The sequence below is a fragment of the Pelophylax lessonae genome (genome assembly GCF_965119305.1).
Source record: "Pelophylax lessonae genome assembly, chromosome: 2".
NCBI classification, from domain to species: Eukaryota; Metazoa; Chordata; class Amphibia; order Anura; family Ranidae; genus Pelophylax; species Pelophylax lessonae.
The window spans coordinates 81,779,749-81,807,061 of NC_138769.1; positions in this window are offsets into that span (position 1 = coordinate 81,779,749).

Genomic DNA, 27,313 nt, shown 5'->3' on the forward strand with positions numbered 1-27,313 from the left:
AAAGGTGGATCTCTCTCACACGTACCAACACAGACTATCCCCCAATTTAACTGATCCCCAAAGGTTTTTGATTAAATAGCGGAATAGAAAATATGATCCCAAAAAAGTGTATGTATATCACACGTACACAACCACACTAGGCCCCAATTACTATTGTTTGTACCCCTAAAAGGCTAGGAGTAGGGGGAGTATGGAACAGGCAGCACCCTCAAACCTTCAGAAGTATGAGATGAACCCCAACAACTTGGAAAGGTGGATCTCTCTCACACGTACCAACACAGACTATCCCCCAATTTAACTGATCCCCAAAGGTTTTTGATTAAATAGCGGAATAGAAAATATGATCCCAAAAAAGTGTATGTATATCACACGTACACAACCACACTAGGCCCCAATTACTATTGTTTGTACCCCTAAAAGGCTAGGAGTAGGGGGAGTATGGAACAGGCAGCACCCTCAAACCTTCAGAAGTATGAGATGAACCCCAACAACTTGGAAAGGTGGATCTCTCTCACACGTACCAACACAGACTATCCCCCAATTTAACTGATCCCCAAAGGTTTTTGATTAAATAGCGGAATAGAAAATATGATCCCAAAAAAGTGTATGTATATCACACGTACACAACCACACTAGGCCCCAATTACTATTGTTTGTACCCCTAAAAGGCTAGGAGTAGGGGGAGTATGGAACAGGCAGCACCCTCAAACCTTCAGAAGTATGAGATGAACCCCAACAACTTGGAAAGGTGGATCTCTCTCACACGTACCAACACAGACTATCCCCCAATTTAACTGATCCCCAAAGGTTTTTGATTAAATAGCGGAATAGAAAATATGATCCCAAAAAAGTGTATGTATATCACACGTACACAACCACACTAGGCCCCAATTACTATTGTTTGTACCCCTAAAAGGCTAGGAGTAGGGGGGAGTATGGAACAGGCAGCACCCTCAAACCTTCAGAAGTATGAGATGAACCCCAACAACTTGGAAAGGTGGATCTCTCTCACACGTACCAACACAGACTATCCCCCAATTTAACTGATCCCCAAAGGTTTTTGATTAAATAGCGGAATAGAAAATATGATCCCAAAAAAGTGTATGTATATCACACGTACACAACCACACTAGGCCCCAATTACTATTGTTTGTACCCCTAAAAGGCTAGGAGTAGGGGGAGTATGGAACAGGCAGCACCCTCAAACCTTCAGAAGTATGAGATGAACCCCAACAACTTGGAAAGGTGGATCTCTCTCACACGTACCAACACAGACTATCCCCCAATTTAACTGATCCCCAAAGGTTTTTGATTAAATAGCGGAATAGAAAATATGATCCCAAAAAAGTGTATGTATATCACACGTACACAACCACACTAGGCCCCAATTACTATTGTTTGTACCCCTAAAAGGCTAGGAGTAGGGGGAGTATGGAACAGGCAGCACCCTCAAACCTTCAGAAGTATGAGATGAACCCCAACAACTTGGAAAGGTGGATCTCTCTCACACGTACCAACACAGACTATCCCCCAATTTAACTGATCCCCAAAGGTTTTTGATTAAATAGCGGAATAGAAAATATGATCCCAAAAAAGTGTATGTATATCACACGTACACAACCACACTAGGCCCCAATTACTATTGTTTGTACCCCTAAAAGGCTAGGAGTAGGGGGAGTATGGAACAGGCAGCACCCTCAAACCTTCAGAAGTATGAGATGAACCCCAACAACTTGGAAAGGTGGATCTCTCTCACACGTACCAACACAGACTATCCCCCAATTTAACTGATCCCCAAAGGTTTTTGATTAAATAGCGGAATAGAAAATATGATCCCAAAAAAGTGTATGTATATCACACGTACACAACCACACTAGGCCCCAATTACTATTGTTTGTACCCCTAAAAGGCTAGGAGTAGGGGGGAGTATGGAACAGGCAGCACCCTCAAACCTTCAGAAGTATGAGATGAACCCCAACAACTTGGAAAGGTGGATCTCTCTCACACGTACCAACACAGACTATCCCCCAATTTAACTGATCCCCAAAGGTTTTTGATTAAATAGCGGAATAGAAAATATGATCCCAAAAAAGTGTATGTATATCACACGTACACAACCACACTAGGCCCCAATTACTATTGTTTGTACCCCTAAAAGGCTAGGAGTAGGGGGAGTATGGAACAGGCAGCACCCTCAAACCTTCAGAAGTATGAGATGAACCCCAACAACTTGGAAAGGTGGATCTCTCTCACACGTACCAACACAGACTATCCCCCAATTTAACTGATCCCCAAAGGTTTTTGATTAAATAGCGGAATAGAAAATATGATCCCAAAAAAGTGTATGTATATCACACGTACACAACCACACTAGGCCCCAATTACTATTGTTTGTACCCCTAAAAGGCTAGGAGTAGGGGGAGTATGGAACAGGCAGCACCCTCAAACCTTCAGAAGTATGAGATGAACCCCAACAACTTGGAAAGGTGGATCTCTCTCACACGTACCAACACAGACTATCCCCCAATTTAACTGATCCCCAAAGGTTTTTGATTAAATAGCGGAATAGAAAATATGATCCCAAAAAAGTGTATGTATATCACACGTACACAACCACACTAGGCCCCAATTACTATTGTTTGTACCCCTAAAAGGCTAGATGAGGAGTAGGGGGAGTATGGAACAGGCAGCACCCTCAAACCTTCAGAAGTATGAGATTGTGTTCACTGTACCCCACAAAGATTGAGTTCACTGCACCCCACAATGATTGTGTTCACTGCACCCCACAAAGATTGTGTTCACTGCACCTCACAAAGATTGTGTTCACTGTACCCCCCAAAGATTGTGTTCACTGCACCCCACAAAGATTCTGTTCACTGTACCCCACAAAGATTGTGTTCACTGCACCCCAAAAAGATTGTGTTCACTGCACCCCAAAAAGGATGTTGTTCACTGCACCCCAAAAAGGATGTTGTTCACTCCACCCCAAAAAGATTGTGTTCACTGCACCCCACAAAGATTGTGTTCACTGCACCCCAAAAAGGATTTTGTTCACTGCACCCCAAAAAGGATGTTGTTCACTCCACCCCAAAAAGATTGTGTTCACTGCACCCCAAAAAGATTGTGTTCACTGCACCCCACAAAGGATTTTGTTCACTGCACCCCAAAAAGATTGTGTTCACTGCACCCCAAAAAGGATGTTGTTCACTGCACCCCAAAAAGGATTTTGTTCACTGCACCCCAAAAAGATTGTGTTCACTGCACCCCACAAAGGATTTTGTTCACTGCACCCCACAAAGATTGTGTTCACTGCACACCAAAAAGGATTGTGTTCACTGCACCCCAAAAAGATTTTGTTCACTGCACCCCAAAAAGATTGTGTTCACTGCAGCCCAAAAAGATTGTGTTCACTGCAGCCCAAAAAGATTGTGTTCACTGCAGCCCAAAAAGATTGTGTTCACTGCAGCCCAAAAAGATTGTGTTCACTGCAGCCCAAAAAGATTGTGTTCACTGCAGCTCACACACAGAAAAATGGATGTGGATCACTGACACCTGCCTATCTCCAATCCCACACCACACAGCAATATCGATTGTAGTTTGTAGAACACAGTTTCCCTAAAATTCAGCAGACTCTGTCCCTAACAGGATTGAGAAGAGATCGTAGATCAGGATTGAGTGCAGACCCCACCCCCCACACAGCAATATCGATTGTAGTTTGTAGAAGACACTGACCCTATAATTCAGCAGACTCTATCCCTAAAATGCCTACAACTCGCCCTGCCTAAACACTCCGACCTGTCCCTCAATTCTATCCGGACACAAATGGTTTTTTCCTGCCTATCTTTCCCTAATCAGCAGCCAGCACGTTGATGTGTGCTCTGTCCCTGAATCTAAGCAGCATAATGACGCCGCTGCGGCTGCCTCGAACTTATAAAGACTTGGTCACATGCTTCAGACGGCCAATCACAGCTACTGAGACATTTGCAGGCATGGCTGGGATGGCTTAAGGCACACCAGTTAAACGATTGTTGATTGGCTGTTGAAAGCCCGCCATGAAAAGAGCGCCAAAGCATGCAAAACCCGGAAATAAAACGACCGAACACGGATTTTTACCCGAACATACAGTAAAGTGTCCGTGTCCGTGTTCGGGTACAAAAAATCCAATTATTCGGTACGAACACGAATAATACAGTCCGTGTTCGCTCATCACTAGTGCTGACTCCTTCCTTAAGGTCACATTAGGGAGTAAGAGCAATGTTCTGAATAACAAGCATTGCTTATAATTAAAATAAAATGGCTCCTGGGTGTGCATAATTAGAATGTGACTACACATTAAGAAATATGTAATTTTAACTCATCTAATATTTTTTCAAATAGATAGTGTTGGGAACATGGGGCTCCCTGGTTTGAATTTTTGAAAGCCTGGGAATGAATACATTCCATTTGTCTGGGTTATTGATGACCAAAGGGGTTTGCAGAGAGAACGGATTGGAGGACTGCATCAAATGTTTGCTGACAAAAAAAATAAAGACACTGTATAGACAGGTTAATTCATCTGTTTTTAAATTTCTTATAATATGTTTAATGATTAAAATGCACCTTTGTTTGATTATTATAAAGTCTTTCAGACATAGGCCTCAGGATGATCAGTAGAGAGTAAAACGTCAACAAAAGAGGCACTGAAAGAGGAAAAAAATAGCATTTTACATCACCATTATTTTTGTTTTCTTTACTACAGGGTACGATATCCTCTTTAACCACTTCAGCTCCGTAAGGTTTTACCCCCTTCCTGCCCAGGCCATTTTTTGCGATACAGCACTGCATTGCTTTAACTGCGACACTGTACCCAAATAAAATTGATTTATTTCCTCATCAATTTAGGTCAAAATGTAATCTGCTACATATTTTTGGTAAAAAAATTCCCAATAAGTGTATATTGATTGGTTTGCGCAAAAGTTATAGCGTCTACAAACTATGGGATAGATTTATGGACTTTTTATTTTTTTATTGTTTTTACTAGTAATGGTGGCGATCAGCAATTTTTAATGGGACTGCGACATTGGGGCAGACAAATCTGCCTTTCCCCCGAATGATCGGCCATCCTGCCTTGCCTCTGAACGATCACAGCGGAAGCAGCGTGGGTATGCCCCAGATCACGTACACAAAATCACATACATGTATGGGATTTTGTGCAGCAGGCCTGCCCTGCTGCAATATATATGTAGAGGGTGGTCCAAAAACGGTTAAAGCTCTGAATTTGTGGTACATAGCTGCTATGTAAATTTTATATTATAGCCAAGCTTCAGCTCTATGGCTGGTCATACATCTCTTTTTGCCAATGTGTGAGGGAAGATTAGTTTAAGAGTTGTTATTATTATTATTATTATTATTATTATTATTATTATTATTATTTTACTATTATTAAAAAGTAACTTAAAAAAGATAGTACCCCATAAAGCTACTTATAGGTAAACTGCTTATGACTGGTATCATATAGATCTAGTAGTTTATTATGAAAAAAATTGATCGCTGTTTCCCTGACTTCAAAGTTACTTCCCAAATCAAATGGAAACTGAACACCATGAAATATAAATATTCTTTAAATTGTTCTATAAAAACTATTCTATTAAAAACATTTCTGGCTATTTACAAAGTATTTTCCACAGTTAACAGGAGGCTACATCAGATAAAAAAAAAAATGTAGGAATATCAATGTAGCAAGGCATTTAGCCACTGCATACAAGTAGGCTGGGATGACCTCCAGAATCCTGCAGGGCGAAATGGCCTCCAGTATCTTACTGACACTAGTAGCATTATTCCTTTCTTTCTCTCTGTAAAGAGATAACTCACACATTGCCCCCCATTTTTACCAGAGAACATAAATAAGAAGTATGACAATACAGTCTTCTCTGAATAGAATGGCACATATTTTTAAAAGAAGTGCTGCAGGAGAAGAGTAGCTACTGTTTTATTTACTGAATTCTAACACAGTTGAGGCATGTTCAATTTAAGCATATTCTATGTTGAAATTTCAAAGCTGTCACAGATGATTGTGGTGACTACAGGGTGCAATACACTTGTTGCAAACCTAAAGAATACATACTCATTAAATCACATTCATAGGATGTGGTAAAATGATAAAATGTTGTATTTTCCCTTTTTACCTGTTTTACTATTTGTATCTTGTTTATTTTGTTGAATGTTTTTTGTGAACATTTATAGAAGAAAACCAAATATTATATTTAAAAAAAAAAATCCTTGATGAATTATTAGCTCCTATTGGAAATATTTTTTTCTATAGGTTGTACAAAAGCAACATATCCACTTATCTAATTTATCTAATTTATCTAATTTAAAAAAAAAAAAAAAATCTTAGTTGTTCCTTTTTTTGTTTTATTTATTGTTTATATAGCAGTGACATATAATGCACCACTTAAATCATATATTCTTTTCTAAATTGTATTTTAATTATTTCTAGGCTAGACCTATTAATCTGAACAGTCTTGACATTTGTAAACTTACTTTGTGAAGATCCACATACATTTACTTACATTTACTTTCTTGATTTCTGTGACATGTATTCATGCCCTATAAGTAGGCGCTGTTGTGTCACACTTCTGAACTACAGAAGTGATGAGAGGAGGAGTTCAGGAGGTGAGGTCAGTACAGGAATCCCTTCTTGCAGGCAATAAGGTACCATGGGATAAGTAGTCCTTAGAAATTGAAAGTAAACAGGAGCTGCAAAGCATGCAGGAAATCCAGGAAGTTGTGGAAAGAGATGGCCAGTAAGAAGGCAAAACTCAACAACATAAAAAGGGTTTTGCAAGTAAGCTTATATTTGATTGTCAAAAACAACAAGTGTTTGTATTTTTATTAAAATGCTGATTTTTTTTTTAAATGAAAGTGTCTGCTGTGACCATAGATTTCCTGTAACAGAGCACACAAAATTTCTAATGATAGATCAAGAGGAGGGGATTACTTTTTATGATTTTAAAATGTTTGAGAAAGTCTCTATTTGCATAATAAAGCTGGGAGATGCAGCATTGAACTGCATTCACTTGTCAGATTTGCCCTAGCAAAACTTTCAAACAGTAGAAAATGTTTATAACAATATCATACAAGAACACATATTCTAGAGCTAGGTTAGCTTAAACAAGTTATACTGGCAATGTGTTTTTTGGGTTGTAAAAGGAAACTAATCACGCAGAAGTACTCAATATCCTAGTATTACAAGATAGTTAAAGGAAAAGTTCCGCTTTTCAGAAAAAAAAAAAAAAATTCAAATTTTTTTGCAAGTAAACATGTATTATTTTTTGTTGCAGGAGCCTGTAAAGCATTGCATTAGCGATCAGCAGATCGCTGATGACATGCAGGTCTCCTGCAGATCTGTCAGTGTATCTGCTTCCTTGTACCTCGTACCTTGACCCGTACAACCACATTTTAAAAAAAGAAAAATAAGGAAAACCCGCGCTATGGAAATGTGGGGGAGTAATGGGCTGCAGCCTCCCTGAAATATAGCAATGCTATATCTGGATATGAAATGTATAGAGGGGTAGAGAATTGGTGCTGCCCAAAGGGGGACCTGCTGTAAATCTCTTAGTTGTCACAAATAAATATTGTGCAAAATTATTGATATCTCCTAAATCATCAGCTAGTTAATAATCAGAGTAAGCACAAATAAATATGTAAAAATATCTTAAATCATTGTATATAAAAAAATAATATTTCTCAATTCCTCTAATATTCATAGATATAACTGGTGATAAAGTGATATGGTGATGTGTGATAAATAAATACAGAACTTAAAAAATATAATATATATATTATATATATATATATATATATATATATATATATATATATATATACAGTATATATATATATATATATATATATACAGTATATATATATATATATATATATATATATATATATATACTGTATATATATATATATATATATATATATATATATATATATATATATATATATATATATATATATATATATATATATATATATATATATATATATATATATATATATATATATAAAATTGATGACTATGTAAGTGACACAATATGAATAAAGATAGTATCAATTATATTCTATAAAAAATAAATAAAGGTGATCCAGGTAAAAAATATTAAAGTGCAAGTGATAAATAGATATAAATCTGTGTGTAGTGTGTACTGGTATGTGTATACACTAATAAGGTGCCCAGTGAAAGGTGTATGGGAAAATATGTTCCCAATAACTATATCCAGGTGACAAAAAAAGATTAATTAGGTGCAGTTTAAACAAATGTACCCCGCTGTTTGTTCTAAAGTGCTTCTTAATAAAACTCTAAAAGTTCATAAAAAATGAAGCACAATGAGTAAAGTTCATAAAAAACAGGGGGAGTGCTTGATCTTCAAGTGGTGCTGGAATCCAATCCTCATGCACTAGAAGAGGTGCTCAAAGTGATTGGTGAAATAGATTGCACTCACCAGAGTGCCCAACCCCACACAGGGGTATTGGGCAGGGTATGTTAACTGTAAACCACAGCAGGAAATGTATTCGTCATGGTCATCTACTTCCTTGTTTCTCTGCGTGGGGGGAGAGGGAAGGAACCTTGCTATTCTCCAGTCCTCCGTTTGGATAATGCTCCGGTGGTGCGGTGTGTGAAATAAATAAAGGCGGAAAATATAGTGTAAATCCGTATGGTAGGTTTATTTCGATCTATATTAAAAGGGTACTCACATTACAGAAGATAAAAGTCAGCATAAATGATATGTCTCATGCAGAGACCAAACGAAAAGCCGGCAGTAACGTACTGTGTTCCGGAACGCAATGCGTTCCACGGCAGATCCGGATCTGGAAGTGACGCAACTACGCTGGACGCGTTTCGTCAAAGATGTCCTCAGCAGCATCACTTCACTTCCCGATCACATCCATATATATCAGCGGTGGGGAACCTGTGGCCCGCAGAGTCATCTGATCTGGCCCCCTGTGCTTGAGTGACCAGATGTCCCCAGACTGAGGACACTGTCCCTGCTTTGCATGGCCGATCCTGGGCGGGGTCCAGGATCGGCCCTACCATCAGTGGCGTAGCGTGGGGGGTGCGTAGGGGGTGGTGCAAAATTTAGGGGGGTGAAATCCTGCGCCGCCGTGTCATCCCGAGCCGCTATGTCCCCCGCACTCCAGGCCGCCATGTCCCCTGTCAGGCTGCGCCCTGTTATTGGGTGAATAGGGTCATGTGCAGCAGCAGGGGGCCTGGCCAGTCTCAGAGCCTGCTCCTGGAGTCCCGCCTCTGCATCTGTGAACCGCGAACGTCTCTTCTCCTCCTCAAGCCTGGATCTCCGGTAAGTCAGCAGCCAGACAGAGTGAGTTAGGGGAGAGCAGTTTGGGTCACGCTGTGTAGTTCAGTTTAGGAATATTGTAGGTAGGACAGTGTACTGTAATGGTTAGTGTAGTGGGCAGTTTAGTGTAATGGGCAGTGTAGTGTAGTGGGCAGTGTAGTGTAGTGCAGTGGGCAGTGTAGTGGGCAGCGTAGTGTAGTGGGCAGTGTAGTGCAGTGTAGTGGGCAGTGTAGTGTGTAGTACAGTGTAGTGCAGTGGGCAGTGTAGTGTAGTGAAGTGGGCAGTGTAGTGTAGTGTAGTGGGCAGTGTAGTGCAGTGGGCAGTGTAGTGCAGTGTAGTGGGCATTGTAGTGCAGTGGGCAGTGTAGTGGGCAGTGTAGTGCAGTGCAGTGGGCAGTGTAGTGCAGTGTAGTGGGCAGTGTAGTGCAGTGTAGTGTAGTGGGCAGTGTAGTGCAGTGTAGTGTAGTGCAGTGGGCAGTGTAGTGCAGTGGGCAGTGTAGTGTAGTGTAGTGTAGTGGGCAGTGTAGTGTAGTGGGCAGTGCAGTGTAGTGGGCATTAATCACCCTGCATTAAGGGGGCCATTAATCACTCTGCATTAGGGGGGGCACCAATCACTCTGTATTAAGGGGGGCACTCATCACTCTGCATTAAGCGGGCACTAATCACTCTGCATTAAGGGGAGGCACTAATCACTCTGCATTAGGGGGGGCACTAATCACTCTGATTTAAGGGGGCACTAAGATCCAGCAGTACCAGCCAGAGCCAGCAATACCCACAGCAGAACCAGCCAGAGCCAGCAGTACCCACATCAGTACCAGCCAGAGTCAGCAGCACCCACAACAGTACCAGCTTTCAGCACCCACAGCAGTACCAGCCAGAAGTACATAAAGCACACTATCAGCCAGCAGAACCAGCCTGAGCCAGCAGTATCCACAACAATATTAGCCAGCAGTACCAGCCTGAGCCAGAAGTAGCCACAGCAGTACCAGCCAGCAGTACCTACAGCACAGTAGCAGTCTGAGTCAGCAGTACCCACAGCAGTACCAGCCTGAGCCAGCAGTACCCACAGAACAGTACCAGCCTGAGCCAGCAGTACCCACAGCATTACCAGCCAGCAGTACCAGCCAGCAGTACCAGCCAGCTGTACCAACCAGCAGTACCAGCCAGCTGTACCCGCCAGCAGTTCTTTTCAAAACTTACCCCCACAAAGAGTCGACTGCGCTCAAGACTGACCGACGCAAACCTGGAAAACCAGTTGCTAGTAGCAACATCATCAATACCAGCTAACATCACACACCTCACCAAAGAGACGCAGTTGCAGCCATTACATTAGGGGTGAGTTCATTAAATGTTTGACCAAATATAATAGGCGCATTTTTAAGTTGATAATTTTGTGCGGCCCCCGAATGATAAATACCCAAATGGCCCTTTGCAAAAAAAAAGGTACCCCACCCCTGATATATATGTTGCAGTTGCCCGGTAACTAACCATGATGGTTCGCAAACAAGAATACTATGGTGAACGTCAATCTAAGGACCGGAAGTAGTCTATTAGATGTGGGGAAGGTGTTATAGGAATTGTATCTGTTCAGGTATCTAAAATTTGATGACTAATGCAGCATATATAGGGTAGATCTTCATAATTACATAATATACATGACATAAAATCTTCTTTTATTTAGAAATATACATAAAACATATTAGGAAACCATTATTAAAAGATATTAAAAAAATATATATTAAAAAATATATTAAATGAAAGATAAAACTATTAAATTTTCAAACCGAGGCATATGGCTAAAGGGGAGAGGAGATGCTAAAATCTAATGTATATGTGTATTCTATATATTAGATAAATACTTGTGTGTGTAAAACTTACATAAAAGGAAGGCCTATTGGCAGGGGAGGGATAATACAATATCTCTAATATCAGTCAGATGAACATGTTAATTGTAAATAAAACCTAATGTATATGTGTATTCAATATATTAAATAAATTACTTGTGTATATAAAACTTACATAAAAAGAAGGCCTATTGGCAGGGGAGGGATAATAATACAATATCTCTAATATCGGTCATATGAACATATTAATTGTATATAAAGACAATTATGGTATGAAGGGGAGTAAATTTCTACATATACATATATATGTTGTAGGGAATATAGGAGAATGGTAACCCTATACATATGTATACGTTTGTGACATATAGTGGGGGTGAGTTATTCGTAACCGGCCCCAAGTTGCCTATTCTAGGTTGTTGCAAATGTTATTTCTTAGGAGTCTTCTACTGTTGTAGTCACTCTTTCATAGGTGCTTACTGTTGAAAATGTCATCCAGGTATTTTTATGTTGGGTCTATGTGGTAGATCTGGGGAAGGTGTAGTTACTTCTTTGAGATGGCAATCAGTGGTGAAAAATAATAAATATTTAAAATATATATATATATATATATATATATATATAAAAAATACTACATGCAAGGGGGTTTAGTAAGTCAGACAGTGTTGCTGTATTAAAAAATTTGAGATAAAACAATTGAGGTCAATGTCTATATTTATTACTTTCGGCTGTAATGTCTCAAGTTTAAAAATCCAAACTGTTTGGTTTCTAGAAATACCGATCATTTTATTGGTGCCTCTCCAGTGTGGTTTTATGGTATCTATCCCATAAAAAAAATTATTCCGCTGGGGTCTTTATTGTGGACTTCTGCAAAGTGTCTCGACAGGCTATGTTTTGGGAATCCCTTACGAATGTTGTTGATATATTCCCGAATCTTTATGTAGAGAGGTCTGGTTGTCCTCCGACATATTGGAGTCGGCAGGGGCATTCTATGACATATGTCACGTGTGTAGTGTTACAGGTGATTACATTTTTTATCTGAAATGTTTCATTGTTCCATCTAGATTTGAAGGTGGTGATTTTCCTAGGTAGGCTTGTGTTCGTTTTGCATGGTAGGCATCATTTACATCTGACAAAACCTTTTGTGTGAGGGAACATTCTTACTTCCTTCGGGGGGTTGACCACATTGTGCACCAAATGGCTCTACAGTGGGGGTGCTCTTCTGTAGATAAACCTAGGTTTATTCGGGAAGAGTTTTGATAAAATCTTATCTGACTTGAGTATGGGCCAATATTTTTTGAAAATCTGTTCGGTCTTCTTATATTGCCTGTTGAATCCTGTGATGAATGCCAGATCTATGTTATTCTCCTTTTTCTTTTCTTTTTCGTTTGTATAACAAATCTCCTCTCTTTGTACTCCTTATTGTGTCTTTTATTTTGTGTAATTTCTCTTTGTTGTAGCCCTTTTCTGTGAATCTGTTGATAAGTGTTGTTGCTTGCACCTCAAAATCGTTGATATTGTCGCAATTTCTTCTAAGCCTGATAAATTGACTTTTAGGGATGTTTTCTATCCATATAGGATGGTGACAGCTTGAAGTGTTGTTTTAAAAAAAGTCTTTGTCTTTAATAAATTACCCTCCTTAAAAATTTGTAGGTCTAAAAAATCAATAAAATCTTTACTCCAACTGCCTGTGAATTTAATACCATATTCATTATTATTTAAGTCTTGAAAGAATTGTTTTATTGTATCTTCTGTTCCTTCCCATAAAATGATGATATCATCAATATATCTTTTATAAAATTTCAAGTGTGGTATATTCCTTGCATAGATTATTTTCTCTTCCAACATATCCATAAACAGGTTTGCTACACTCGGTGCATAGCGTGCTTCCATTGCTACACCTTTCTTTTGTACGTAGAAGTCCTGGTCATACCAAAAAAAAATGATTGCTCATAGCTAAATTGAGTCCTTCTATTATATAGTTTATTTGTCTCTGTTTTAGATCTGACCTTTCATGTAGGGCCTTGGCTACTCCTTGTATGCCATAGTCCTGTTTAATACTTGTATACAGAGAATTAGCATCTATAGTAGCTAGGATGCAATTCTCTGAATTGTTAATATTCTTTAAAACTTTCAGGGAGTTCTGCACTATCCTTCAATTATGATTTCCCCATCTTTGTAAGGGGTTTGAGGAAATTATCTAAATATTGGCCTAGTCGGTAAAAGAGGGAATCTATCCCACTGACTATGGGCCTGCCTGGAGGTTTCTCTGGATTTTTGTGGACTTTCGGCAAGTAATATATTACTGGTACTTTAAATGTGTCAGGGATTAGGTATTTGCCTTCTTTTTTAATTAATATTCCTATTTCCTTTCCTTTTCAAATATGGGATTTGAGTTTCTCTTTGTAAAGTTTAGTAGGGTTGCTTTTTAGTTTTTGGTAGGTGCCTTCCACTTGTACTAGGTTGGTCATTTCTTCCTCATAGTCTGTCTTCTTCAGGATACCCAGTCCACCTCCCTTGTCCGCTGGCCGTATAATAATATCTTTTTGTTTCTCGAATTTCCTAATCGTATTCCAAATTCTTTTTATTATCCCTCGGATGTGTATCAGTTTTTCGTAAGTCTGTTTCCACCATCTTTTTAAAAGCCCCTAGACAGTCATTCCCTGGTATTTTGGGATTAAAAGGGGAATTATTTTTAAAATCTGTATGTTTAAAAGCATCTTGGACATTGCGAGTGGGGCCAGGGCCATTAAGGCTAAAAAAACTTTTTTTATATTAAGCTTTCTCATGATTTTTTGTAGGTCGATATAGAGTTCAAACTTATTGAGATCCTTGGAGGGGGCCTAATTTCAGACCTAGGTCTAATAATTGGAGTTCTTCTTTTGAAAAATTGACCTCACTGAGATTAAAAATGCCTTGTCTTCGCTTTCTTCCTCTCTCCTCTCTTGCCTCTGGTACGTTTCCTTCTTCCCATTGGCCTCAATAAAGACCCCAGCGGAATAATTTTTTATGGGATAGATACCATAAAACCACACTGGAGAGGCACCAATAAAATAATCGGTATTTCTAGAAACCAAACAGCTTGGATTTTTAAACTTGAGATATTACAGCCGAAAGTAATAAATATAGACATTGACCTCAATTGTGTTATCTCAAATGTTTAAATACTGCAACACTGTCTCACTTACTAAACCCCCTTATATGTAGTATTTTTATATATATATTTTTTATGTATTTATTATTTTTCACCACTGATTGCCATCTCAAAGAAGTGACTACACCTTCCCCTGATCTACCACATAGACCCAACATAAAAATAACTGGATGACATTACCAACAGTAAGCACCTATGAAAGAGTGACTACAACAGTAGGAGACTCCTAAGAAATAACATTTGCAACAACCTAGAATAGGCAACTTGGGGCCGGTTACGAATAACTCACCCCCACTATATGTCACAAAGGTATACATATGTATATGGTTACCATTCTCCTACATTCCCTACAACATATATATGTATATGTAGAAATTTACTCCCCTTCATACCATAATTGTCTTTATATATAATTAATTGTCTTTATATACAATTAATATGTTCAAATGACCGATATTAGAGATATGGTATTATTATCCCTCCCCTGCCAATAGGCCTTCTTTTTATGTAAGTTTTATATACACAAGTAATTTATTTAATATATGGAATACACATATACATTAGGTTTTATTTACAATTAACATGTTCATCTGACTGATATTAGAGATATTGTATTATCCCTCCCCTGCCAATAAGCCTTCCTTTTATGTAAGTTTTATACACACAAGTATTTATCTAATATATAGAATACACATATACAATAGATTTTAGCATCTCCTCTCCCCTTAAGCCATATGCCTCGGTTTGGGAATTTAATAGTATTATCTTTCATTTAATATATTTTTTAACATATATTTTTTTTTTATATCTTTTAATAATGGTTTGCTAATATGTTTTATGTATATTTCTAAATAAAATGTGATTTTATGTCATGTATATTATGTAATTATGAAGATCTACCCTATATATGCTGCATTAGCCATCAAATTTTAGATACCGGAACAGATAAAATTCCTATAACACCTTCCCAACATTTAATTGACTACTTCCAGTCCTTAGATTGATGTTCACCATAGTATTCTTGTTTGCGAACCATCATGGTTAGTTACCGGGCAACCGCAACATATATATGGATGAGATCGGGAAGTGAAGTGATGCTGCTGAGGACGTCTATGATGAAACCCGTCCAGCGAAGTTGTGTCACTTCCCGATCCGGAATCTGCCGTGGAATGCATTGCGTTCTCGAACACAGTACGCTACTGCCGGCTTTTCGTTTGGTCTCTGCACGAGACATATCATTTATGCTGACTTTTATCTTCTGTAATGTGAGTACCCTTTTAATATAGATCTAAATAAACCTACCATACGGAATTACACTATATGTTCCCCCTTTATTTATTTATTTCACACACCGCACCACCGGAGCATTATCTAAACGGAGGACTGGAGAATAGCAGGGTCCCTTGCCTCTCCCCCACGCAGAGAAACAAGGAAGTAGATGAGCATAAGGAATACACTTCCTGCTGTGGCTTACAGTTCACATACCCTGCCCAATACCCTTGTGTGGGGTTGGGCACTCTGGTGAGTGCAATATATTTCACCAATCACTTTGAGCACCTATTCTAGTGCACGAGGATTGGATTCCAGCACCACTTGAAGATCAAGCACTCCCCCTGTTTTTTATGAACTTTACTGATTGTGCTTCATTTTTTATGGACTTTTAGAGTTTTATTAAGAAGCACTTTAAACCAAACAGCGGGGCATATTTGTTTAAACAATATATGCACCTAATTAATCTTTTTTTGTCACCTGGATATAGTCATTGGGAACATATTTTCCCATACACCTTTCACTGGGCACCTTATTAGTGTATACACATACCAGTATACACTACACACAGATTTATATCTATTAATCACTTTGCACTTTAATATTTTTTACCTGGATCACCTTTATTTATTTTTTATAGAATATAATTCATACTATCTTTTTTCATATTGTGTCACTTACATAGTCACCAATTTTTTATATATATATACATATATATATTGTGAGGGATTAGCTCGGTGGCGGGTGTGGATGACCCCTTGGGGGGTGCGTTTTCCCAGAGAGGTAGCCGACAAGTGCTTGCAAACAAACAGTGTGGTTTATTAAATGGTGTTTTCTTCACCAGGCTGTAATGCAGCAAAACATCCAAAATAAAATAAAACAGAAAATAAATCCTTGCCTCTGTGGGCGGCTACCTTCTCACAACTGGAACCTGCCTAAGTGTCTGTCTCCAACCTACCGTCGGGCAGACTTCCTTGTCCTACAGCGGACCTATAGCTTCACAGGGCAACACAGTCCTTTTGTTTCTTTCACACAGAAACACTTCGTCTTCTCACCTTTGAGACGTATTCACCCTTGGTTACCGTCCCGGGCACACATCACTCCGGGGGGTCTTCTCCCAGGCCCACACATCCTGTCGGGAGGCACACGCTGACTGTCCTCCTGCTCCCAGCCCACATGGCTTCAGGATGCAGCTTCTGGAGGCAGCAAACAACAGGAATTTCTCTGAACAAATTATAGAGCCTTAACTCCCTCATTCTGAACAGGTGAAGGCCTTTCAACTTCCTGCTGGCTAGCTCTGTAGCCAACACCCTAAATTAATTAATGGACTTCTCAATCAGGTGGAAATGTATCTTCTTCCTGTGACTACATTCCCAGATTTAGCTGACTTCCTGTCACATACCCCCCCCTCTTGTTTCAACCCTAGGGTTGGGACACATATTTCCAGGCACGCATGTGTCAGGCACTGCTGACTCACTGATAAGCCTCCTATTATCCTCAAGCTTCCGGATGAAACTGTTTTGTCATCTTCATTGACGGATTTCTCATAAATGCCACACAGTTTGTCTCTCATCTCATATACACATTCTTCAACTGCATTTTTGGCATCATTTTGCTCCTTCTCGTTTCTGTCATCTTCATTGACAGCTTTCTCATAAATGTCAGACAGCTTGTCCCTCATAACCGTCTGTCCAATCCACCATGGAGGACCGTGATCCATAGGCAACTCAATTGGGCTAGTCTTAATGTCTTCAACATTCTTAAGACGCCTCTCTCTGCAATCCATAAATGTTCTCCACAAAACTTTGAGAACCTTTGCTTCACTAAGCTTTGTTCCAAGTAGGGACTCTTGACATCCCTCTGTGACTTGAGTTGCCTCTCCATACATCTGTACACAATCATTGACTTTTTGTTGTAAAAGGGAATGATCTTCCTTCTTGAGCTTTGCTTGCTCTAAGATGCTGTGCAGAGGATTTTCCAATTGAGACAACAGGCTGTCACACATTTCTTCAAAGTGACCCCTGTTCCTTTTCCCAGAGATATCAATATCATTCACCAAACATTTCATATTCATAGGCAGATCTGAAGCATTTGCACTCATCAACTTCTTAAACTTTTCGCCCTCCTGAGCGAGTCGCAGTAAAGGCCTACTATTTGATTTGATATTCAGTTTATATTTCTTGCCAAACTCTTCACAGAAGAAGCCAACCAGAACATCATCAACTTTCCTTCCACCAACATAGGGGTCAAAGGCAACAACACAGTTGAACCCAGCGATCTGGGTGGTATCCATTATAGACCTCCTCTCTGCATCAGTGAAGAAGCATGGAACTGCAACACATTCTTTTACAGGTTTCTTCAATGCACTTTCTGCTGAACTATTTGACCGCTCAAAGTCACCTGGTTCCTTTTCTCTATCTGAATTCCACATGGAATGCATCTCAAGATCACGATCAAACTTCTGCCACCCGTCTTTCACCAGTTCCATTTTGGAAACACTCCCTGAAAGGCACTTATTCATTTGCTTCACGTTTTCACCAACAGCCTTAGTTTTCTCCACTAGGTGGCGTTTGCTTTTTTCTCCCAGATTTATATCACTTGCTTTAGTTTTCTCCGCTTTAGTTTTCTCCACTAGGTTTTCAGCCTGAACTGAGAAATCATCACATTTCTTACACAGCTCCTTTGTTTGCTGAAGTTCTAATGATACATTTTCCAATGCTTGAAGTTTTTGAAGGAACGGTTTATTCCAAAGGGGTGATTCAAGCCACATGTCATCACATTTCTGAGGCTCACTCAGGACAGACCCCAAAACACTGATCCTTTTAAAAACTGCATCAGGCACACTATCCCCTCTTTGGGACAGATCCTCTGTTGCCTGGAATTCCTCTTCCAGTTCCTGCAACGGAATCTTCATCTCTTCTACTTGCTGTTCTAAGGCTCGCTTAGACTTTTCTAGCTCCTGAACGCTTTTCACAACATCATCCTTGGAGCTGACCAATTCTTCCATTTCTGTACGCAGCTGTTTAACACTTTCTAGTTCAGCCTTACACTCTAGAGCTTCCTCCAAAGAGCGAGCCAAGAACAGGGCTTTGCTCTCGTTATCACGCACCTCCGTTTCTGCACGTGCGCGTTCTTCTGCATATTTTGCAGACACAGTCTTCTCTTCACCAAGCATCTGATCAAACTTCTTTTTCACATCTTCAACACACTGTAATGAACCAACGCTTTCTTCCATGCGTTTTTTCATATCCGCTATCTGAGCTTGCAATGTTGCGACTTGTTCTGATAGGTTTTTCTTTGCTTCCGCCTCCTCTTTTAATTGTTCCAGGAAGCCATTTTTCTCATCTTCCATTTGTTTGAGCTTTGTGCTAAAACTCAGCCTTTGACACCTCTCTTCCTGTAAGAGTTCCTGCGTGTCTTGCAGCTGCGATTCCAAGATAGAAAAATCTTCCGCAATTTCTCTAGATTTTCTGTCTGCTTGAGAAAACTGATTTGTAACATTGTCCAACTCAACCTGCAGTCGGTTTGCCTTCTCTGACAGCTTAGCACACAATCGGTCACCTTCTGACACCTTGACTTGCGATTCCAGAAGCTGTGCCTCTACTTTTTCCCTCTTATGTTCACAATCTCCTTTTCCCTGCATAAGAGCCTTCACCTCATTGGCTAGCATCTGGGAATAAGAATGTAATTCTGCCACACAGGCTTCTTTCTCCTTTAACTGCTGCTGGAAACGTTGGGCTTCACCTTTCCAACTTTCACAGTCTGCACGTAATTCATCTACCACATTGCTCAAAGTGGTGAGCTCATACACAGTACTCAGTAATTTAGCCTCTCTTTCACTTTTCTCGTTGTCGCTGAGAGACAATGTCGTTTTCAGAGCGACATTCTGTTCCTGCGACTCCTGCAGGTCTATTTTTGTAACTTCCAAACACTGAAGACTTTTTTCCAGCTGATTACGCAACTCCAACATTTCACACATACTTTGCTTCTGCAAAGTCTGAATTTCAATTTCCTTTTCCATGAGGATGGTATCTTTCTCCTTTATAGTGTCTTGACATTTTTGCAACTCGACCAAAAGAAGAGCAGTGGATTCTTCCCACTGTAACACATGAGACTTGAGTAGTTCATTCATTTCCTGCAAGTTTCTATGCTCCATTTTAAGCAATTCCAAGGCTTGTTCCTTTTCTTCCATTTTCCGTTGCAAGGCATCCAACTCAGCCCTGCACACATACTCGGTTTCCTCCAAACCGATGGCCTCCATTGGCTGCTGGCGTCTCTGTTTCCAGCCTGCCATGCTCTCTTGATGAGCCTTTTGTTGAGCTGCAAAGCTCTGCTGAAAATCCGCATTTGCCTGCTGTTGAGCTGCATTTGATATAATCAGATGTTTCAACATCTCCTCCATTTTGAGTTTACTTTTCATCTGAGCACACTGCGTCTCCATAGCGGTTTCATCAGTGTTGCTAGGGACAACAACCTTCCTCTTTAGTAGACTCTCTTTAGGCATGGATGGGGCTGGTTCAGACGGCAACATCCCCTCCATCCATAGAATCCGGTCTCTCATTTCATCTATCTTTGCATTCTTCAGGCGTTTTGAACGCCCCATCTTCAATAACTCCACAAACAAATTTTTCACAGTCCAGCAAAAAATTTTCAGACCACTGTCTCTTTAACACATGTAGTTTTTCTCTCTCTCTTGCAAGATCTCTTTTCCTGCACACACAGTTTGTGCAGTCACTTGCACCAGACACAACAAAGTTCAAATAATTTTGAGACCGCTGTCTCTTTAAAACACTTTTTTTTTTTTTTTTTTCTGTCAGGATCTTCTCTCCTGCACACATAGATTGTGCAATCTCATGCACCAGACAAAGTTCATCAAACATATGCACTCCATTGCAGGGATCTCTGCTTATGCCCACTGCATACCTCCACCATATGTGAGGGATTAGCTCGGTGGCGGGTGTGGATGACCCCTTGGGGGGTGCGTTTTCCCAGAGAGGTAGCCGACAAGTGCTTGCAAACAAACAGTGTGGTTTATTAAATGGTGTTTTCTTCACCAGGCTGTAATGCAGCAAAACATCCAAAATAAAATAAAACAGAAAATAAATCCTTGCCTCTGTGGGCGGCTACCTTCTCACAACTGGAACCTGCCTAAGTGTCTGTCTCCAACCTACCGTCGGGCAGACTTCCTTGTCCTACAGCGGACCTATAGCTTCACAGGGCAACACAGTCCTTTTGTTTCTTTCACACAGAAACACTTCGTCTTCTCACCTTTGAGACGTATTCACCCTTGGTTACCGTCCCGGGCACACATCACTCCGGGGGGTCTTCTCCCAGGCCCACACATCCTGTCGGGAGGCACACGCTGACTGTCCTCCTGCTCCCAGCCCACATGGCTTCAGGATGCAGCTTCTGGAGGCAGCAAACAACAGGAATTTCTCTGAACAAATTATAGAGCCTTAACTCCCTCATTCTGAACAGGTGAAGGCCTTTCAACTTCCTGCTGGCTAGCTCTGTAGCCAACACCCTAAATTAATTAATGGACTTCTCAATCAGGTGGAAATGTATCTTCTTCCTGTGACTACATTCCCAGATTTAGCTGACTTCCTGTCACAATATATATATATATATATATATTATATATTTTTTATAAGTTCTGAATTTAGTTATCACACATCACCATATCACTTTATCACCAGTCACTTTATATCTATGAATATTTGAGGATTTGTGAAATATTATTTTTTTTTTTATATACAATGTTTTAAGATATTTTTACATATTTATTTGTGCTTACTATGATTATTAAAGCGGAGTTCCGGGCCCAAAAACAATATTTTTTTTTTGTGCCCGTCCGCTAGTTCAGCCTAACCTGAAAAGGAATTGGATAGTTAGATTTTTTTTTTAAAAAACTCACCTTGTAATTGACGATCGTAAATACTCACCTATGACAGCTTCCTCCTCCAGCGCCGAGGCTCTCCCCGTCACTTCCTGCCTCGCAATGATTCCTGGGAGCTAAACGTCATAGCTCCCAGGAATCAATGCGCCGCACCGGCCCCGCTCGTCATTTCCGGGCGACGCCGCATTCCCCTGCTAAACAGCTTCTGGGCATGCCCAGAAGCTGTTTAGGAAAGCGGCGCCGCACCGGAAGTGACGAGAGGGGCCGGTGCGGCGCATTCTGGGACACGAAGACGCGGAAGAAGACAGAGAAGAGGACCGCGCCGGCTTCAGCTGCCCACAACCGAGATGGAAACGCTGTGGAAGAAAACTTCTAAGTAAGTATTTCTTCTAAAAGGTAAGTGCGAACCGGGACAGATCAGAGGCTAGCCATTGTGGAATGTGCTAGCCCTGACTGTCCCGGGGGTATGTTAAAAAAAAAAACGTTTCTCTGCCCGGAACTCCGCTTTAACTAGCTGATGATTTTAGGAGATATCAATAATTTTGCACAATATTTATCTGTGACAACTAAGAGATTTACAGCAGGTCCCCCTTTGGGTAGCTCCAATTTTCTACCCCTCTAAACATTTCACATTTTTTAAAAAACTTTGACAACTAGCAGGTGTAGAAGAACCCCTGCTAGCTGGCACAGTGGGAATCAGGGAGGTGCGGGGGGCGATGCATTCATAACATGTTACAACCCGAATATGGGTGTAACATGTAACATGTTATGAAAGGTGAACTTATCCTTTAATACTCTCCTCTCTACTATCCATTGCCTCTTAATGAACCTTCGGAGTCTGACATTTCCATATTGTTGAATTCCTGATCTCCCCAAAGCATCCAGTGTTTCGATCCACCAGTCCTTACATCACATTTGGACCCAGGTAGGCATGAGAAACCACAACAAAGAGCAGAAGGGCAGGAATCTGAGACTCCTGGAAGTATGGGACACTGAATATTTTTGTAGGAAGCATTTTTTTTCTCAGTACAGTAATAGATCAGTGATGTGAGCAGTGGGAAAGGTGAATGTTTACTTTTGGGTATTTGTACTTTAGCTTTTGCTTTTAACATGGGAGTTGATTTATTAAATTAACTTTGCAAGTGCAATGGCACTCATTTTCCCCAGAGCTTAGTTAATGTGGTAAAGTTCTGCTGGTTTTCATTGTCCAATCATATACAAAGAAAAAAATACAGTAAAACCTTGGATTGTGAGCATAATTTGTTCCGGAAACATGCTTGTAATCCAAAACACTCTTATATCAAAGCCAATTTCCCCATAAGAATTAGTGGAAACTCAGATGATTCATTCCACAACCATTTGTTCATAAGTCCTTTAGTTTAAAGTCCATATAAAAAGATTATAGCAATAAAATGTCCATCAGCAAATGGCAGATTCCACAAGGGGATTAGAAGCAAAATCCAGCAGGAGCTACAGTGTATAAAAGAGAAGAGAGACACCTCTAAGTGTAGCAATATGGTTACATTTTATGAGGGCTCAACATTTAGCAACTCACATGGTTGATGATTAAAAGAGGCACATCTAAGTATGCAGGCATCTGGGGTAAAACCGTCCACATAGACCATCCTAATCACTGCAATCTAGCTTTATTGTTAAAAGCCTCAGCAACAGGCCAAAAAATAGGAATTCTGGAGGTTCTACCTGTTAGAGCTTCTCTTGAAGCCTGGTCCTTGGTGCTGCACCTGCAACATCCAGGCAGTCACCTGAAGGCTTATCCTGACTTTTTCCGTGAGACGCTGGGTTCAGCAGGTAAATGTAACTTTTCCAGATATTCTTAATGCATTTGGTGACAAACCTCCTTATCTGGTAACACAAATATCACACTTTCATCAAAGATCTCCAGCCACTCAAGTTCAAGTTAGTGCTGTTTTATGGTTATATTACTCTTCTAACTCTGGTGCAAAAAGGGCATTTGATGGTTTTACAAATACTTGGCATGTAGCCAGCCTTTTTTTAAGACTGGCCAGATTCCTAAATGGGAAAAGGAGTTACGAGAGGAGTCTCTGATTCCTTGTTGGAATAAGGTCATTAAAACTGTTGCGCAGTATTGTTCCAGCCTAGCCACCCGCACACCATCGTGCAAAGGAAGGTGCCAGGAACCTGACAACACCGGTGGCTTGGATAGGAGCGCTACTAATCACCGCTGATCGAGGTGAGGCCTACCTCGCACCACCCGCACTCCGTGATCCTGGGGCCGCTGTCACTGCATACAGCTTCCGGAAGTCCCTGCGGCTATCCTTTCCGGGCAACATCGGCGGAGGAAGAAGCCGAAAAGCCCCGACGTCACCGGAGGATCCGTTAGTTGGGCCGCACGTTCTCGGCATTGTGGGCGAGGCACTCCCCGACAACCCGCGCCACCCAGATCCCGTCAGCTCCGAGGCCGCCGCCGCAACCCTGACATCCGGGACCGGGTGAGTGCACTCCACATCTCCCCTCAGGACTGTCCGGTTGTTTGATTCCACCTGTACACTGGGTGGGGAGGAGGGAAACCCTGCTAACAGCTGTGCGGTCTACTCAGTTACCTGAAGCTCTGGGCGCCATCTTAGTTCCTGGCGCTCCGTAGTACTCAGCTGCTGGGCCTTTCACAAGTCGCCTTATCATCAACCATCACCCTCACGGATGCCAGGACTGGACCTCGATTGATGGATCACTAAATCCTGTGTCCTCCAGCTGCATAGAACTGAGTTGTATAACCGGGCTTGCACTTACAGTGTCCTGACCCTGGGCTCAGGCAGGACGATTTGCACTGTATCCACCCCTTCAGTGCTGCCTGGATACATGTCTTCTGGTCCACACTGCAGGCCTAGACCTGCTCTATACTCTCTAATGTGCTAAGTTAACCCTCATCCTCACGGCCGCAGCATAGCATCCCAGCACTAAGAAGCTCCATCACATCTGCATTCCTGATAAGACTTAATTCCCAATGTCAGCAGGTAAACGTAAGGGGGCATCGAGGCCGGGCAAGATGCCGGACTTCTTCCCCCACCAACATCGACCCTCTAACCAAGCTAAAAATGGCAGACCAGCGGATAATGTAATGGGTTCTCCCTCCATACCTCCACTGGCGGGGCTCCGAAAAGGGGATGTCTCCCAAAACTCTTCACCCCCTTCATCCTCATCCAGCCAAGTCAAAAGTAGACCAAGGAGGAATGATGATCCTGATTTCAGTCTGGAGGTCAGCCCCATCTCTCATTCCTTAGACGCTACAAGAGAACTCCAGGACTCTCTCTCTGACTTCCCCACCAAGGGTCAACCGGTGATGGATACCCTACTTAAGGACATGATGATATCTCTGAGGTCCACCATCCATGCTGATATCATGTCTCTGGCAGTTCAATTCAAATCGGATATAACTGCTGTCTCTGATAGAGTTACCCACATAGAGAGTAAGATGGGGGAAATAACTACCACCTTTAATAATATGGTGGACGCCCATAACGACAGAGACGCCGAAATTCTCCAAATGCAGCGAAAACTGGCTGACTTAGAGGATAGGATCAGGAGAAACAATGTCAAAATTAGAGGCATCCCAGAATCCATCAAACCTCAGGATCTCAAAGCTTACTTCACTGACGTCCTCAAAGAGTTGTTGCCTGATTCTCCCCTAGAGGACTTTGTGATAGACCGCATCCATAGGCTGCCAAAACCTCAACATATCCCTTCCCATCTGCCTCGAGACACCATTGTCCGCATCCATTTTTATCATATCAAAGAGCGTTTTATGCTTGCTGCACGACGGCGTGACTCCCAGTCTCCCTCGCTGCAAGATCTATCATTCTTTGCTAACCTTTCTGCTTTTACTTTACAACAAAGACGTCAGCTGGCTACCATAACTAAACCTTTAAACAACCATGATATCACATACCGCTGGCTGTATCCTGCAAAACTATTGATCACCAAAAACGGTGCCACTCACGTCGTAACTTCTGCAAAGGAAGGTATCCGCCTATTGCGTGACTGGGGCATACTGGAACGTACTCAGGAGCAACCCAGCGTGTCCCAACAGCCGGTACCTGCCACACGTTCCTCAGTCTCGGATGAAGACTGACTACACAGAGCTCACATTACACCTTTGCATTATTTCTGCACTAGGCCGAGGAGCATGGCCGCATTGTGCTTTATTTACACCCCCCCTGTGCCTTAGCGATAATCATATCGCACAGATTCGCTCACGAATCACATTTTTTTGTTTTTCGTGTTCATATTGACTGTTTATTTTTGTTTGTTTTTTGTTGTTCCTTTAGTGTTCTCCTGCTCTTTAAGCAGCTTAATCAGCATCTGTTACAGACATTTCCACTGATACATCAGCCTCTGAGATCCTTCAGCGAAGACCAGTGCCTCAAGACCATCTTTCCCAAGAGTGCCTTTCCACCAGAATTTTCCGCATTGCACGCTCCAAAAAGTAAGGTATTACTGACTGATACAACACCCTCACCTGCTTTTTTCATACAACGTTACTGATCCTTCCTAGCTTCTACCGAGATGCCTTTCACCATTTCCTCCCTTAATGTGAAGGGTCTAAATAGTCCTTACAAGAGGCAGTTGGCATGGAAGGAAGCACTCAAGCTAAAATTTGATGTCATGTGTTTCCAAGAGACTCATTTTGCAAGCCAGAAACCGCCTGTGTTTAGTCACCGACATTTTCCCCATGTGTTTTCAGCCAACGGCCCGTCCAAGAAATGTGGTGTTGCCATTGCTATCAAAAGTACTGTGCAGTTCCAACTCGTGGAGTCACACCTTGACACCTACGGTCGCTATGTCATATTGATTTGTGACATCAACAATACTAGGCTTACCCTTGTTTCAGTGTACCTACCTAACACCAAACAACTTTCCTACCTAAATAAGATTTGGAAGAAGGTCACTACAGTGAAACAGGGTCATGTTATCGTTTGTGACGACTTCAATGCCACCCCAGCCAGGGACTTAGACTTTGCGTCTGTTTTGGCTAGGAACATTCGCAAAGTGAACTTGTCACACTTTATCTCATCTTCGGAACTTTATGATGTATGGCGTTGCCAGCATTCAACAGAACGTGACTATACCTTTTTTTCAAATGTGCACCATTCCTATTCACGTATTGATGCTTTCTTAGTTGATAGATACATGCTCCAAAAGGTTACCAGGTCATGCATCCACTATATAACTTGGTCGGACCACGCCCCCATTTCCATCAGTGTGGGGGATACGGGCCCCGAGACGCGGGCAAATAGGTGGCGTAACAACGTTTACGTAATGACTCAACCTGAGAATATAACCAAAATTACTTCATATCTTAATGAATATTTTGCCATCAATGCCCCCTCGGTTGCTGATCCCTTCACACTGTGGAACGCACACAAAGTTTACATGAGGGGTCTGCTGATCCAATTGTGCGCCAGGCATAAGAAACAGTTGTCTAAAGAGGTAGATGACGCCATTGCGACTATCCAGGCTCTAGAAAGGGTTAATAAGAAAAACACTTCCCCGGCAACTCGCGAACGACTTTTCGAGGCCAGGCAATCCTTAAAGTACCTACTAGTCACACAATATGACAACGCATTTCGAACTTTGAAGGCGAAAATGCCCCATAACAAGTCCCCTGGCCCGGACGGGTATTCTCCCGAATACTATCAATTGTTCTCCACCACGCTTTCCCCTTTTTTACAACAAGTATTCGAGTCAGCTAAAGCTAGAGCTACTTTCCCACCGGAGATGTTAACAGCGACGATTATTACCTTGCCTAAGCCTGGAAAGGACCCCACCTCTCCCCC